Source organism: Octopus bimaculoides, chromosome 12 (genome assembly GCF_046866305.1).
Source record: "Octopus bimaculoides isolate indiv1 chromosome 12, ASM4686630v1, whole genome shotgun sequence".
NCBI lineage: Eukaryota > Metazoa > Mollusca > Cephalopoda > Octopoda > Octopodidae > Octopus > Octopus bimaculoides.
The window spans coordinates 62,799,079-62,815,886 of record NC_142939.1 but is presented as its reverse complement, the minus strand read 5'-3'; the positions used below and the strand labels follow the sequence as shown (position 1 = coordinate 62,815,886).

Below are 16,808 nucleotides of genomic sequence, written 5' to 3'. Positions count from 1 at the left end.
AAAGTTTTGCACCCAATAGTGAGAGGAGTGGTTCTAGCAGAGTTCTGGTCGTTTGTTATCTGCTTTTGAAAGTAAGAGAGTTGGTAAAACCATTTGATTGTGAGCAACATTCCGCTGTTGTATGCATCATTTAAGAAGCCCTTCATATGAAATTAGAGGGTTTTCATTGGTTTGACAGTCCTATTCTTTTTTTTTTGTGTTTTTACATTACAACCTACTTTAACCATTTAGCATTCAAATTACTCTGTCAAATGTAATGCATATCTACTCACATTGTTTTGAATTAATCATCCATCATCTTGTAGCTTCAACATTTTGATGATGTGATTGTTTATTATTGTAGGGTAGGACATTGAAAGGCCAGATGTGGTTAATTTGAATGTAAAACAGAATTTTTGGGCCTGATATGGCTAATTTAAATGCTAAAGGGTTAAAGCTATCCTTCCATTACCCCTGCTAACACCACCTTCTGCATTCCTGACATCTCATCTTCCCCAACATAGCGCTCACTATTGCAGTGGTATGTGGACTACTGTGCAGTATAGCATGATATTGTTTAAGCAGAAAGGAATTCTCCAGGGTTTATTGCAATGTTGTCAGCATGGAAAATGGACATTAAAGGATGATGATGAGGATGAAGAAAATGTGTACATGATGCCACTAACAAAATTTGTTTGAAAAGACTCTCCGAGAAATTAATAAAGAGTGATTTTGTTTATAGAGTTGACCTAAGGCTGAACAACTATTTTGTTGTTATTAAAAAAAAAAAATGTTGAATAATGTGAATGGCAGAGCAATGTGAAAAAAAGTGTCTAACTCAAGGACATAATGCCCCACCGTATGCTGAATTCACAACCTTATGATTGGAAGCCAAATACCTAACCACTAAGCCACATGTTTTCACACTCTGGAAACAGCTTGCTTGGAAACAAAGAGGGGTTGATGACAGGAAAGGCCACCAGCCACAAAAAATCTCTCAACAAACTCTGCTTAACCCATGCAAACATAGAAAAGTGGACGCTAAGAGATGATGATGATGATGCGTGAGTGTGTGTGTGTGTATGCATCTGCATTAATCTCCCTACTGCTTGACAACCAATGTTTGTTTACGTCCTTGTAACTTGCTTTAGCAAATGAAGTTGATAGAATCCATACCAAACTTAAAAGAATAAGTACTGGGGGCGATTTGTTTGACTGAACCCTTAAATGCAGTGTCCTGGGATGACTAGTTCAAAATCTGAAACAAGTACATGGTGATATACAAAGGCAGTATATTTCTATTGAAATAGGGTAATGAAAGGATTAAGGAAAGGGTTGTGGTCAATTTGGCTTTCCAAACCACTTCATGCCATGGGATAACAGTTTCAAATATGCAAAAATATGCAAAAACATATGATGGTCACGACTGGAACGACTTTGATCATTGGTCTGCTCATTCAAGTTAGACCTGGGGTTAAACAACAACCAACAATTAATTGTTGGTGTTAAAAAGAAGGAATGATATCATGGAAAATGTACTCTTAGACATACGATAGTACGAGGTGGTCACGACTAGAACAACTTAGATCATGGATTTGTTCGCTCGGTCAGAACTGACCAAGGGTTAAAGAACCGAACAACCAGCCAACCCACCAACAAGTGTTCGACATTCAGACTAAATTATAGCATCGACAGTATAGAAGTTTTTGAAGAGGAATAAAGCATTTACGAAATAAATAAATAAGATAAAGAAAGGCAGCGACTTCAGTGCTTTTTTCTCTCTTTTTTTTTTGCCCCGTTTTTAATGTCATCGATGGGATCAACAGCTAGAGACAGTTTCATGAGCAATGTATGTTGAGGTCATCGTAGCTAACATTTTGAAAGTCCGAGTAAATTGTTTGGCAGCAAAAAAATAACGCTGGAGAAGAAGAAAGATAAATAGACTCACGAAATGAAAAAGAAGGAAAGAGAAAACAAGCAAAAGACTCGATATTCGGTCGATAAAATAAACATGGCTTATAGTGAGATTTAATCGTAATACTTATTGGCGGTGATGGTCAGCAATGGTAGTCAATTAAGTATATCCCAATAAAGATTTAATTTTATTGGGAGAAGTAGACAGTGCGGATGTGTGATATGTATGCCTTTCTCAAGGGCAACAGCGACACAGGTAAAGGGAAATGACGGAAGCCGGGAAGAAGAGAAACCAAATCAAGATATCAGCAACTAACCGGTACTTTCTTTATTCAGGGCAAACGGCATTCGATATTTTGAATTCTTACGCCACACACACACACACGTCACTAGAAGATATTCCTGAGAAATTTACCTTGTGTCAACTGTTTTAATGTAAATGCATACACACATTCGACTTAACGAGGGTGTTTCTGCCTGTTCGGTCGATCTCGGTGCTAGAAAAAGCAGGCAACATCATACTGCATCGTCTTTACGAAGGTGGGAGGGGGGGGGAGAAGAAAGGACATATTAAAAATGTAGTCCTTGATACTCATGCCTCTACCCTCCACTTAGAAAAAGAAAGACAAAAGCTGGAATGCCTTTGATCACAGGTCAGTACGACGAGGCTTGACATGGAGCTAAACATCAACATATAAACGGACACGAAGTAATGTTATATACGTGTGATGGATGGTGTTACAGAGTAAAGACGTGGATCATAATGGTGAATCCGAAGTGGTGGGTGGTGATCGTCGCTCTATCAACAACACAACTAAGTCATCACTTCTCTTCTCTCGACTGTTTCTTAATCACTGATGTCAATATTACTGACGCCTTCCTCCTTGGCCATGCACACACATATATAACTACCTCAGAGTCAAACCCACACAACTATCATGACCGCAGTGAGAAGCCACCACCATTAACGTAGTAGTAGTTGCCATCAACACCACATCACTATCCCTCTCGCTTGTGCGCCACTGTCATCACCGTCGCTGCTAGCGATACCCCCTTCACTACTATCAATCTTTCTATGCTTTCTCCACCATCGCTACTATTAAAAATACATTCACCACCACTACTACGACTAGTAATGCCTCCTCCCCGACTGCAACTACCACCGCCGCTAGTATTTACAATGACTCCGTCACCACTATCACTACTGTACTGTCAAGCCTCTCCCTTCACCACCGCCAACCATCAGCGTCGCCGCCATCGCTTCTACTAGCAATACCCACACCACCACTATCACTATCGCAACTACTATCAGTGCCTCGACTACCACTGCTATTGTGACGAAGTTGTCGCTGTCGGTCGGTCTGTAACATGTTAGTCACGTGAGGTGTGCCGTGTGGTGAGTGAACAGCAGCAGCAGCAGTCATTGTTGTTGTAGAAGAGGAGGGAAGAAAAGAAGGTAAGCAGAGAGAAAGAGAGAAATACGATTATACATAGAAGAATAGGAAAGAGATAGACAAGAATATAGATAGAAGAGTGAGTGTAAATGAGACATAGAGAAGTGAGAGAGAGATTCATGGATGAGAAAAAGAGAGAAAGACAGATGCAATAAAGGGAGAGAGAGAGAGAATCACAGAGAGGAAAAAGAGAGTAGAGAGACACTCAGAAGGTGAAAGAGAGATAAGAGATAGACACAAGAGAGAAAAAAAAAGTGGTAGATACAGAAAACAAGAGAAATTTATGTAGATATAGAGAGCGGTAAAGGGGGAGAATTAAAAAGGAGAGAGAAAAAGGAAAGAGAAGTGGCATAAAGAGAGTGAGAAAAAGAAAGATATTCATATAGTGGGTAACAGAGGGAGGGAGAAGCAAATACATATACAGGGGGAAAAGAGTGAAAGGCAGAGAGGGACAGAGATGCAGTGTACCATGGGGGAGAAGAACAAGTGATCAAGAACCACAACAAACGGAATAATATTAATAGTAGTAATAATGATATTATTATTATTATTAACAGTATCATCTATAGAAGACTAGTTGTAGGTATAATTAATATAATCTTCTGTAATATATATATATACATATATATACACACACACACATATACACAAGTTGTGTTTGTTGTAGTCACCGTCCTTATCGCTGTCACAATCCTATTATATATATATATATATATATATATATAGATATATGAGTGTGTATATATTTTTACGTCTTTTTAAAATATATTGTACATATGGGTGTGTGGGTATGTTATAAATGATTAATAAACTCATGTGTGAGTGTATAAGCTAGACACATACATACATACATATATCTGGTCACACATACACACCAGTTTCTAACCAGATGCACTCACTCACGTAATTCCGTGAAGGTAAATATATATATATATATATATATATATATATATATATATATATATATATACACATAACAAATATATACACACATATATATACATATATAATATTTAAATATTTATATATGCAAACACAATTGTTTCACAAATGAAATTATTTACCAAAAGGAAAGAAAATAATCACAAAAATAAAGCTGCCAAAGAAATTGAAGAATCAAATATTCAAAATATATATAAGCAAACAAAAACAAGGAATCTACATTAATTGAAAGGAAATTAAGGCAGTAAAAATATAATGAATACTAATAGTAATATAATGAATAATAATAATGATATTAATAATGATGAAGAAAACACTAATAATCTGTAATCTACACCATGGATACTTTCGGTTATCAAGTAGAAAGGAGTAAATGAAGAATTTGTTTCTACTGTATGGAGTAGACTACAATCTACGAGGAATGAACACCCAGTCTTGGAGGGAATAACATCAGTTGTTGGTAGGTTTATATATAATTATATTATTATTATTTAAACCAAAAACCACAGGCATTTTATTTTAAATTTGAGTTCTGTCCTTCTGTCTTTTCTCTCCCCCATTTTGATATTTGTTTTCTTCTGTCTTCAGTCTTATTCCACTGTGAAAATTTGCCATTTACCAAAGCTGTACATGTATATATAATGTGTATTATAATGAATAATGTATATATAAATGTGTGTTTATGGCGAATATGCATCTATATAATGTGTATTATGTGAATATACATTGTGCATATGAATCTATAAATATATGTAAGGTGTATACATGTGTGAGTATATGACTTTATGTATTTCGCATATGAAAAAAATTAAAACCTAAGTGCAGATTTCTTATATGTAGTACATGTTTTAATGTTATATATTTGAAAGTTTATATACACACACACCCACTCTACATATATAAACATACGTACACTAATATATATATATATATATATATATATATATATATATATATATATATATATAAATAAAATGTGTGTGTGTATATAGTGCCTTATGTACACATATTACTATGTATACACACAGAAACATACAGTCTATGTAGATTATATACTATATAAACACTGAATGTATATTATACCCACTAATATATGAGATATATTTGTACTTTGTTTCTGACCACTTCCGTTCTCAAAATACATTGTATATACTTTTATTTTTTTTAGACATTCATCGCTTATGAACTTGCGAGATTATTGTGTGTATATATATGTATAATGTAGCCGAACCAATTTCTTTATGATAGACTGGGTGGATTATATGACATTGCCATAAAGTGGGGGATCATTATAGTGTATGGAACAATGTGAAGTCAGTCACTCACTTAATGTTCACATAACATACATTGGTTAGGAGAGGGAATATCACTGACACCATACCAACTCCTAATTGTTGCGGCTGTTTAGGCCTAAATCATCTCTGATCGAAAAGATCTACACTTAAAAACGAGTCATCCAGGTCATATCTGATGAAACAGATTTTTAGGTCTATGATCAAAGTTATTCCAGCCTACGACTTTTCCTTTTTTTCCCCCCTCCCCTATATCTTGGGAATCCGAGTCCATATTAAAGTGTCTGTACTAAGATGATGGTTATAATGTGCTTTGAGGTATATTTGTAGTTATTTCTTGTAGGTCAAGAGACCACTTCAGGGATAGATTTCCCTTCTGGGTCTCCGTCTCTCAGTGGTTTTAAATTGGGATTATAAACGAGAATAAGTCTGTTTTATTCATCACTACTGTTGTTGAATAGACATCAGGCTCATTGCTTTACAACTGCACTCTTTGCTTCCTTTCTCCTTAAACATTTACTGAGAAAAACCTCACTTCATTATATATATGTGTATAGATATTGCGTATGTACATATGTGTATGTTTGCATATCTATCTATCTATCTATCTATATTTATACTATATATACTACATATATACTTACGTAAATATTTGTATGTATATATCATAGATATATACATATGTATACACATGTATATATACACGTATATATAAATGCTGCGTTTTATATATATATACGCACACTATCATTGTGTGGTGTATATATGTGTATATATGTGTATATATGTGTATATATATATATATATATATATACACACACACACACACACACACGTACAGGCACGTATATTTGTGTGTGTATAAACACGTACGTGTGTATATATGTACGTATATGTGTATGCATGGATGCGTAAATGTATGTATATTGACATCAAACATTTCTTCGTTCCCATCCGTATCTATTATAATACTATGAGCTGTTTTGTGTATCGTCTTATAAATAAAATACTATGTAGCCAGAAGAGTGTATCATTATAAACAACATTTTAATGTCTGTTGAAAATGTTTAACACGAAATTGTCAATTACTCTACTAATAACTCACACACATACAATTATAGTTTGATGTATGTACGTAGATATTTGTGTCTTGGTAGAGGGCACTTTGTCGTGTGTTGATGCTAAATTCACCCTTAATTCTGTATCCTTTGTGTCTGTTGCCTTCGTACACCCCTAGGGATCGGATAATCCAAGAGTTGTCTTTTATCTTTCCTTTCTGAATGTCGACACCCTTTTCTTCGGTGTTAATATCATTATATGAAAAGTAATTTCAAGAACTGGTGGGAGAGAATTCTAGCTGTTACTACAAATTATTATTATTATTTGCTAACGTAGTGGTTACGCTTATTAAAATGTTTGAAACATGTCCTCCTCGTCTCTCTTCATCGCTTCCATCCATGTACACCATTCCAGTTGAAATATCAAGAGACTGCAAAAACAAAACAAAAAAACAAAACAAAAACGTACTCCTGTTAATTCCTGTTCTAACCTTGATACACCCCTATATATATATATATATATATATATATATACACACATACACACTCACACGTGTGTGTGTGTTTAATAGTTATAGTTGCTTAATGTATTCTCGTCGCTTGAAGTTAAAAAGCTTTATGTGAATATTACATTTTTTGATTTTATATATGTATATTTGATGTATGTACAAAATATGACGTGTGTAGCATTTCATTCCGTATGCTGTATGCCAGATCAAAAAAAAAAAAATCATTCTGTGTTCTCCATGGATGCAGTCGTCCGTTGTCTCCTCATCATATGGTTCACTTATCGAAACATTTGACTGTTTAATTCGGATCGCCTTTAGTTGTTCTAACCGTTCCCCCTGTCTTATCTCCCTCTCACACCATGAGTCTTGAACCTACTACATGCTCACCGACACCCTTTAATCTAACTAACAACCTCACTTTTTTTGTCTGTTGCTGTGTTTAGTGGTCCATGGTTCTCACACGAACCTTCGTTACTCGTCTATAATTATAATAATTGTTTATAATTTAGACAAGGCCAGCAATTTTAAATAAAGGAAAGTTGTAAGGTTAGGATTTAGTCGATACGATCGACCCAGTATTTGACTGGTACTTTATTTTATTGATTCGGCGATATGATACTCGACTAAATACTCGTAAAACATTTTGTCCGATGCTCTAACATTTCAGCCAGCTCACAACCTCAATGATGATGATTGTTATTATTTCTAATTTAGGTACGAGGCTAGCAGTTTTTGAGAGGGACGTGATTATAGATAATAATCCCAGAGTCGTCTTAAGGCATGGACACACTGAGCAGTGGCCATAGGGACCCAGTTTGGATCTGTATATGCTGTGGTTTGCTGTCAATAAATTAATATTATAATAATACAGTGTATTAGGCGAAAGTAAGGAATGCGTACGCCCGGCGTTAGGGGCTGGGGTTAGAATTAGAACTTTTGTTAAGCCGAAAACGGGTGGTGTACGTATTCTTTACCTCCGCCGTGTATTGATTTGTCCGGGGTCATATATTACTGTTAAGATGGCCTTGATCAACTCCAGTACTTGACTGGTCTTTTATTTGGTGGGCTTTCGGGAATAGCTATCACTACCTCGTGGGGGAAAAGGATAAGGACACAGAATTGAGGGCAAAAATGTAGGAAACAGAATTTTTTTTAAGAAGGTGTGATGGAGTAGAATTCTCTCGGAATCGTTTTTCTCGGGTTTCATGAAAATAGAAATATTAAAATGAAGGAAATTCTTTGCCCTTTTCTTTTCCTGAGGTCGTGATAGCTGTTCTCAAATTCTACCTCATATTTTTTATCAAAATTTACCAATAACACTTGGCGTTTTGTCCGTAGCACTAATAATGCTGTCGTGTTGACCATTGTGTCCTTTTCACACAATGTCGCGATTTGTTTCCTCCGCCCTATAATCAAATAAGTTTGTTTTCATTATTTAGGTTGTAGCTGCATGCTAGTTCCAACCCACTAGGTATGTATACGAAGGAAGCTCGATTTGCTAGAAAGTGCAGCTAAATCTTCCTTATGACATATTAGATTAAGCATGAGCAACTTTTTTTTTTTTTCGAAAGCGGGCCGCATGAGACAGGGCTCATCACCAGGTGGGCCGCACTACCTATAAGAAAAATGTAATATTTCATTAGGCATGTCATTCAGAAAGTCCTGCTGGCCGCAGTTTGTCCTTCATTGCACCGGATAATGATGTCCTTGGATATTATGTGGATGACAGGGTAGTCACAGCTAGAATGCTATTGGTCGGCCATGGGCCTGCCTGATCAATGGTGACCCACCCGGCTCCATACGTCAGCTGCAATTAACCATTATCTATTGCTGCTGCTGATAACATTTAAAAAAAAAACATGAAGCCTTTGAAATTTCATGATGTGCTGATGCAGGCATATTTTTTTGATGGTTTACATAAACAGTAAAAGGGGCCTTCAACAGTTTCGACGATGGTTATTCCAACTGTTACGTCAACTGAACGATTTTCTCTTAAAAGAGCTGTTAGTAGTGGCTGATATTCACTGACACGTGTACTCTTAACGTAGTACTTGATCAGATGTCTGGTGGGCTTCTACACAGTTTCCGTCTGTCTCGTTTCAAACGCACGGCTTGGATCAACTCAATGTTATGGTAGATGACACGATGCAGTGCAGCAGTGGACTTAAGATCTTGCGACTGAAAAGCAAACTTCTTAACGTATTGGCCATACATTATGTAAACAGCATCGTGTCTGAAAACACGCACATACATACATGCATGTGTGAATTCGTTTGTGTAAGTCTGCTGCAGATTAGGTAGAGCAATTGCTGTGTTGATGACTTCTACTTAGGCAGAAACATTTCAACACCTATCCTCTTGTCATTCAAACACTGTTTCTCCATGGTATGTCAATTTTGGAGAATCCTTGACTTTTGAGCTTAGGTCTCCATTTCGTTTGTAACAGGTGCCATTTTCCACCAAGATTGTTCTACCCTCTCAAGAAGCAGAAATAATTTTAATAAATCAAGAATTTACGTGTATGTAGATTCAATATACCTTTGTCAATTACATGCCACTGGTCACCTTGAGTTGTTGTTCTTAGCTCATTTTCATTTCCTTATATGTATATATATATATGGCTGTGTGGTAAGAAGCTTGGTTCCTAACCACATGGTTTTGGGTTCAATCTCATTGCATGGTGCTATGGACATACATCTTCTACTATAGCCCTGGTTTGACTGAAGCCTTGTGAATGGATTTGGTAAACGGAAATTGAAAGAAGCCTTTCGTGCACGTGTGTGTGTGTGCTTTTGTGTTTGTATCTGTTCACCCACTGCCTGACAACCAGTGTCAGTTTGTTTATGTCCCCATAACTTAGTGGTTTGGGTTAAGTGGCAGGCTTAAAAAATAAGTGCTGGGGTCAATTCTTTCAACTGAAACTCTTCAACGTAGTATCCCAGTATGGCAGCAGTCTCACAACTGAAACATGTAAATGATAGATATACGTATGTTAATTTTTTTCTCTTTTTTTCTTCTTAGAAATCATTATTCAAAAGTATATATAATGTATGGAGTAACTATGTTTAGGAAGGGATGGCCATCTCCTGTTGGCAAGTAATATTGTGTTGATCATAATCTCACCTGCATGTATAATACCTCACATACTAAAAACCATCGCGCATATTCAGTGATTTGATATATTTTCAATGTATAGATACAAAACATAGCTTATCCTTAATTCTTTTGTGTCTGGTGCTACGTTTCATGTTCATGGACAATATCACACACCTGTGATTGATATGTATGTTACCTTATTTATTTATTTATTTATATATATATATATGTCCATATATATGTAAAAGTATATATTATAAGCTGTGTATATATATATATATATATATATATATATATATATATACAGCTGTATATTAAACATTGCTGTATATATGTTATACTTGTGTTATATGCTGAGTGTGTGTGTTTAAGGTATAAGCAGTTTTCTCTCGGTTTACATGCTAGGTTGTTTCTTTTTGTGAATCAACTTGCAAATTGAAATTATGTCAATTGGAACACACACATACATACACAACAGTGTATCATTTATATTATATAACATACATATTAATATGTAGTTATATAACTCCCCCACGAAATATTGACAATCATTAATTTCAGTGAGGATAACACAATTATTGTGCATGCATGTGTGCATGTGGGTGTGTACGAGAGAGAGAGAGAGAGAGAGAGAGAGAGAGAGAGAGAGTGAGGGTGCGTGGCAGTGGTTAAGGTGCTGTACTCATGATTGTGAGACTGTGGGTTTGCATTGTGTTCTTGAGTATATATATGATCATGTTGCTCTGTGATCACTTCTACATCTGATGTTTGGTGCACCATGCCCTACAGATGATATCGATCTGAGGAAGGGAGGGGGGGAGCTGATGTGCAGCACAAGCATTTGATCACTATAAACAAATCATTTTCACTGGTTGTTTAGCATGGAATTACAGAAATGTTTTTCTCGAACTTGGGAATCTACCATTATATATGTATGATGTATGTGTGAGTACACACACACACACACACACACACACACACACACACACACACATATATATAAATATAAAATAAGGTGGATAATAAGTGTGATGAAAACAAACGGCATCTGAAAATGAAACGAATAATGGCAACTATTGATTATTATTTCAAGTCACTTGGGCAAACACTGTGTGTGTGTATTTTGACCATGAGTCAGTTAAGAAATTTTTTTTATGTTCTGAGTTCAAACACCTTTTGGGGTCAGTAAAATAACCACCAGTAAAGCACTAGGATTGATGTAGTGGACGAGCCCCCCCCCCCCCAAAAAAAAAATTTTCAGGCCTTGTGCCTATAGTAGAAAGGATTATTGTCATCATTATTACTATTATTATTATTAAAGAAAATTGTTCAATCTCAGCAAATTGCCAAGAAAAGTGTCTTTTTTTTTGTTTGTTTTGAATTTTCTCTATGATGTGTATGAGAGATTATTATTAACCTAGATTGGTTTTAACATAAAAACCTTGCATGTATTAGCTGGTTTCTTGATGGTGAATCCTATGTTGAAATGGAATCTTGTTGTTTAATTAATTAGTAATCCAGAAGTGAATCACAGTCTCTGTGTGTAGGCTGGCCCTCCCAAAGTGCAGCAGTGTGTATGTGTGTAAAATGTATGTGGGTGTACTCAGGCCAGTCATTTGATCATGTGTGACGAATAAACCAGATTATATATCCACTCATAAATATCTCCCCTTTGTTCTCTTTGTCAGTGTTTCATTTTTCAAAGTAGTTAGGCTGCTATTCAAATGTTGATTTTATTTTATCTTCCAATTATACACACACACATACATGAAACCATGCCAAAGCAGATCTCACCAGTGCTGGTACCACGTAAAAAATATCCTGTTACTCTGTAAAGTGGTTGGCATTAGGAAGAGCATCCAGACAAAAAACAATGCCAGACCTGGCATTGGAAGTTGGTGCAGTCCTCTGGCTTGTCAGCTCCTGTCAAACCCTCCAACCCATGCCAGCATAGAAGACAGATGTTGCATGATAATGAACAATACATATGTATACACACATGTATACATGCATGCACACATGTACATATATAAATGCACATACATGCATACAGATACACATACAGACACAAACGCGTGATCTTGAATTTATACTGTTAATAAATAAGCTTGACAAAACTGCAAATTACTCACCTTATTGCTGAAAAATGTATCTTTAAATATGTAATGTACATACATGCATATGTATTCATACATTTCATGCTTTCCTTCTCTTAGCCTACAAACCCATTTACCTATCCATGTGTATTACACACATAAGTACCTTTTTATGTCTCTGAATGCAAATGACATGCAGAACACGTGACTACATTCAGGTATATATATATATATATATATATATATATATATATATATATATATATGTATGTATATATTTTCCCCCTTTCTACATTTATCCTTCCTTTCTCTTACTATGTACACTTAAAGATATTTTTGCATGTGTATGGTAAGACAAACATGTTTATACATATATGATTGATAAATGTGCACACATAATATACACATGTATATGTAATGTCTGTATATATTTTGTATGTTCCTAGCTGAAGGTTGCATTTTTGCACCTAGATGACTGAAATTGTGCATAGGGGTACATTTTTATCAGGGAGATGGTCAGAGGCTGTATGACTTGGAAAATCTCTCAATAGGATTGCATGCAGTCAAGGCAACAAGTGTGACTTACACTACACAATACCACTAATATATCTAAGATGCATTTTTTATACACAAATAATGTAAATAGTAATGAAAAATCATACTTCAACTAATAATAAAATTTTCACTCTTTGATAAATCACCTCCACTAATACCCAGATATTATTTTTCCTCTATTAGTCTTTTTTATAACAGTTACACAGCAGTTTTCTGTACACTTCATCTATTTGCTTCACCTGTTCTCACCAAGACTTGTTTCAGCATCTAATCCTTACATGAAACCATTTCTTCACACCTACTTATACTGTTCCACAACTCTCAGAAATTCTCACATTGTCCAGAGGTTTATGAAGTGTTTATATGGATGTTGTCACCCTTCTTTAGACTAAATATTATTAATCTTCAATTCAATTTTATTCAGTGCAAGTACAAAGACTTTCCATCTTCCATCTGATATTCACAAATTAAGACTTGCCATATCTGTATGTAATATGTGTTATAATGCACTAATCATAGAGACATGTCTTTGACACATCCAAGCCATGTCACTATTACAGAAACACATCCCATGTATGTCATGAAGGAACCACATCTAAACAATGTCACCCAAATATATCCAAGCCATGTCACCATCAGAGCTTCATGCAGTAACCATATCACCACAAAAACAAATTCATCTAAGATATTACCATCACAGAAACACATCTGATGGTGTCACCATGAAAGAAACACCTGTAAACCAGGTATGTCACTACAACTAATGTATTTGAGCCACGTCGCCATGAACAAGGCACATCTAAGACATGACATCAGAACAGAAACACATCCAAACTATATTAACGTCTTAGAAACATATATCTATCACAGAAACACATTCCAGATATGTTACCATTACAAACAAATTGAAGCTAAGTCGTCATCAAAGAAACACATTGAAACCATGTCACTATCACAGAAATACATCTCAGCCTTTCGTCCATTGCAGAAATGTTTCCATGCCATGTTATGATTACTGACAGAAATGCAAAGCATATCACCAAGAAAGAAACACATTCAAGCCATATCACCACCACAGAAAAATATTCAATTCATTCTCCATGATAGAAATCCATCTAAGCCATGTCAGTATCTCAGAAAAATATGAGCTACATACTCATTAAAGTAATGTCACCCCACCAGATATTCATCCAAGCCATTTCAACAACATTGTGTAGAAAATACACTTTCAGGCAGTGCAAAATATACCAATTAGACACTTATTGAAAGATTTTGTCCTGTAGAAAATACTTCTTGTGTATATGATCATCACCACTGCCATCATCATCATCATCATCATCATCATTTTCTTCATGTCTGTTTGAAACTTCTTGAGATCTTATTCTATTGCAGTATGTCTTTCCAGGTATCAATCAGTTCAGTAGTTTGAAAGTACTTTATTCCATGTCTTCACATGTTGAACAACTGTCAGATATTTCATTGAAAATGAACATGAATGGTGCCACTGTTGTTTAAGTGGATTCAATGTGGTACTACTTGGAATCTTACATGTACACCTATGTATGTATGTATGTATGTAGGTAGGAAGGAAGGAATGTATGTATGTATACATACACACATCCATACCAGCTCAGTCTTCATTCTAGCTCACTACATAAGATGATTCTTACACTCATTAGTACCCTGTGATTCATTCACTCTAATATTACACATCCAGCAGAGTATGTTAATTTCATTTCTTTTTATCTGTTGCACATTCTTCACAGTCAGTGCATTTAGCTTGCTTCCCTACAATACCTGTGCACTTCTTACTCAAGCAATATCCCTGTCCTTCACAGGGATGGAGAATCCTTTTCTAATGTGAAGGGGTAATATCTCCCTGAAATTTTTTCAACCCATTCTAATCCTGGCTTCTGTGCTTTGAGAACATCTATTGTCAATTTTGTCGCTTAGGTAACAGATGTTAGATGCTATCAATAATAGGACCCTTTGAATATTTGAAAAACATTGCTTTATGGATGATCTTGCTGCTATTTGCTATATACACAGTCCTTCTATGTCAGCATGCTGGGATTCTACCTCTTTTTTGCTCCCATAATTTACTAGGGGTTCATCATATGGTACTCCTACTGACTCCTTTTTTTTTCTTTTGCATATTGAGCATAATCATAGTCTGTTTTTTTTCCTGCTAGTTACAACTTTTTTATTTGTTATCTTTAAGATTTCAATTTTGTTTTCGAATTCTTTGGCACACTGAGCTATGTAAACTATGTCATCAGCATACAGAAGTTCCCTTGGTCACATGGTTTTAAATTCCTTGTGTTATTGCCCGGAGAGCTAGAAAGAAGCAGTTAATACTATTGTGAGTTCTAGGGCTTATAAGGGCTGGTTAACTGGTTTCTAGTTATTAACAATGACCTCTTCCTCTAATATCATCTTTATATAGCTTTTAACGTCAGCAACTGGTCCAATTGATGGATTTACTTGGAGTAACCTTTCTCTTTCCATCCCCCCTCTCTCCCCCCTCTCTCTTTCCAAATCATTATCATTCAGTAGTTTCTTGTAACTTTTCCTCTCTCTTTCCTTGGCATCAGCAAGCTCTTGTCAGTACATGCACAACATTTTGATTCATTCCGACACACTGCTTTAACGCTTTAGCATTTAAACTGGCCATGTTTGTCCCAAATATTCTACCACTTTTATGATCAAACTGGTTAGAGTTGGCCTCTTACCTACACTATAATGTCATTCTAAAATTATCCATTCACATCATTGAAATTTTGCACCTATGAAGTAATGCAGAATTAATTCAAAACATTGTGAATAAATATTACATTTGACAGCATAATGGGGGAACCTTTTTATGCATGAAGGCCACCCTACAATTCATCATCCCTCATAGAGGCTGCATTGAACAAATTATTTTTCTTTTTTTTAGTTATTTTATCCCCTAAGTAATTTATTTGTAATCTAATAAGAGAAAGACAGATGTGTAGAAATCAAAAGCTTGACTTTTCAAATATTTTATTTAAGTAAGTACTTTTATACAAATAATAAGTAAATGAATAATATCGAAAGCAAGACATTTTCAAGTATTTTATTGAGGCGAGTAAGAACTTTTTATACAAATTAATGACTTTTTTTAATTTGTTTTTTTTTCTTCTTTTTTGAAAAAGTATTTTGAAATCAGGCTCTAACACAGTGGCTCTTAGTTTCAAATGGTCTTCCAAATGCTCATCTATCAATTGCATTCTCAGTGAATTCTTGATTTGCGTCAAGAATGAGAATGGATTCACAACAGTATGTTGAAGAAATGCAGGAAATTAGTTGGTGCGCATGTTCATGAAGACGAAGATATTCTACTGAATTTTTTCAAATTTCGATTGGATTTTCCCTCTTGTCAAACAGAGATTTTAGGATATCATCTTCAGACATTTCAATAAACTCCCTTTGTAACTCTTCAGGAGCCTCTGGTACATCAACTAAGTGAGGCTGAAAAGCAAGTTTCAAAGTGATGTTATGTTTTTCAAAATCATTGAATCTTTTATTATATTTTTCTATTAATGAGTCTAAAACTGACTCATATTCTTCAAAAGATTCATAGATATCTTCTTCATTTTCACTCATTACCTTCATAAGCTGAGGAAAGTGTTCTGAAAGGTTTGATTGAGCCAAAAGGAACTTGAAAAACGACAATTTTTTTCTAAATCCCCAACTTTTTTGCCACATATCATAAATACGTTTATTTTTGTCTTGCAATGCTCATTTTGTTTTGACATCACATCACATAAAAATGCAACATCTCTGTAAGAATTTGTATCTGATAAATCACATTGTCTTCTTTGAAAAAGTCAATTATTTGCTTTTGTAAAGACAAAATTTTGACCGTACTTTCCCTTGCAACAACTAGCGT

The 16,808-nt window shown here is 35.2% G+C and overlaps 1 protein-coding gene and 1 long non-coding RNA gene across 4 annotated transcripts in view; one reads left to right on the top strand and one right to left on the bottom strand.

Annotated features, from left to right (window-relative positions):
• Positions 1-3,219, bottom strand: part of LOC149133121 (uncharacterized) — a 32,401-nt gene extending 29,182 nt beyond the window's left edge. The window contains exon 1 of the long non-coding RNA XR_016243883.1: positions 2,309-3,219. This is a non-coding gene — a long non-coding RNA (uncharacterized LOC149133121). The remainder of the gene's footprint in view (positions 1-2,308) is intronic.
• A 4-nt stretch (positions 3,220-3,223) lies between these two features.
• Positions 3,224-16,808, top strand: part of LOC106878318 (SPRY domain-containing SOCS box protein 1) — a 139,492-nt gene continuing 125,907 nt past the window's right edge. The window contains exon 1 of one of the 3 annotated variants that reach the window (XM_089361198.1): positions 3,224-3,349. The gene's annotated coding sequence lies outside the window, so the exon portion shown is untranslated. Of the gene's footprint in view, positions 3,927-4,320; positions 4,750-16,808 lie in introns of those variants that run through there. The other 2 variants (XM_089361197.1, XM_089361195.1) reach the window with 2 other exon arrangements.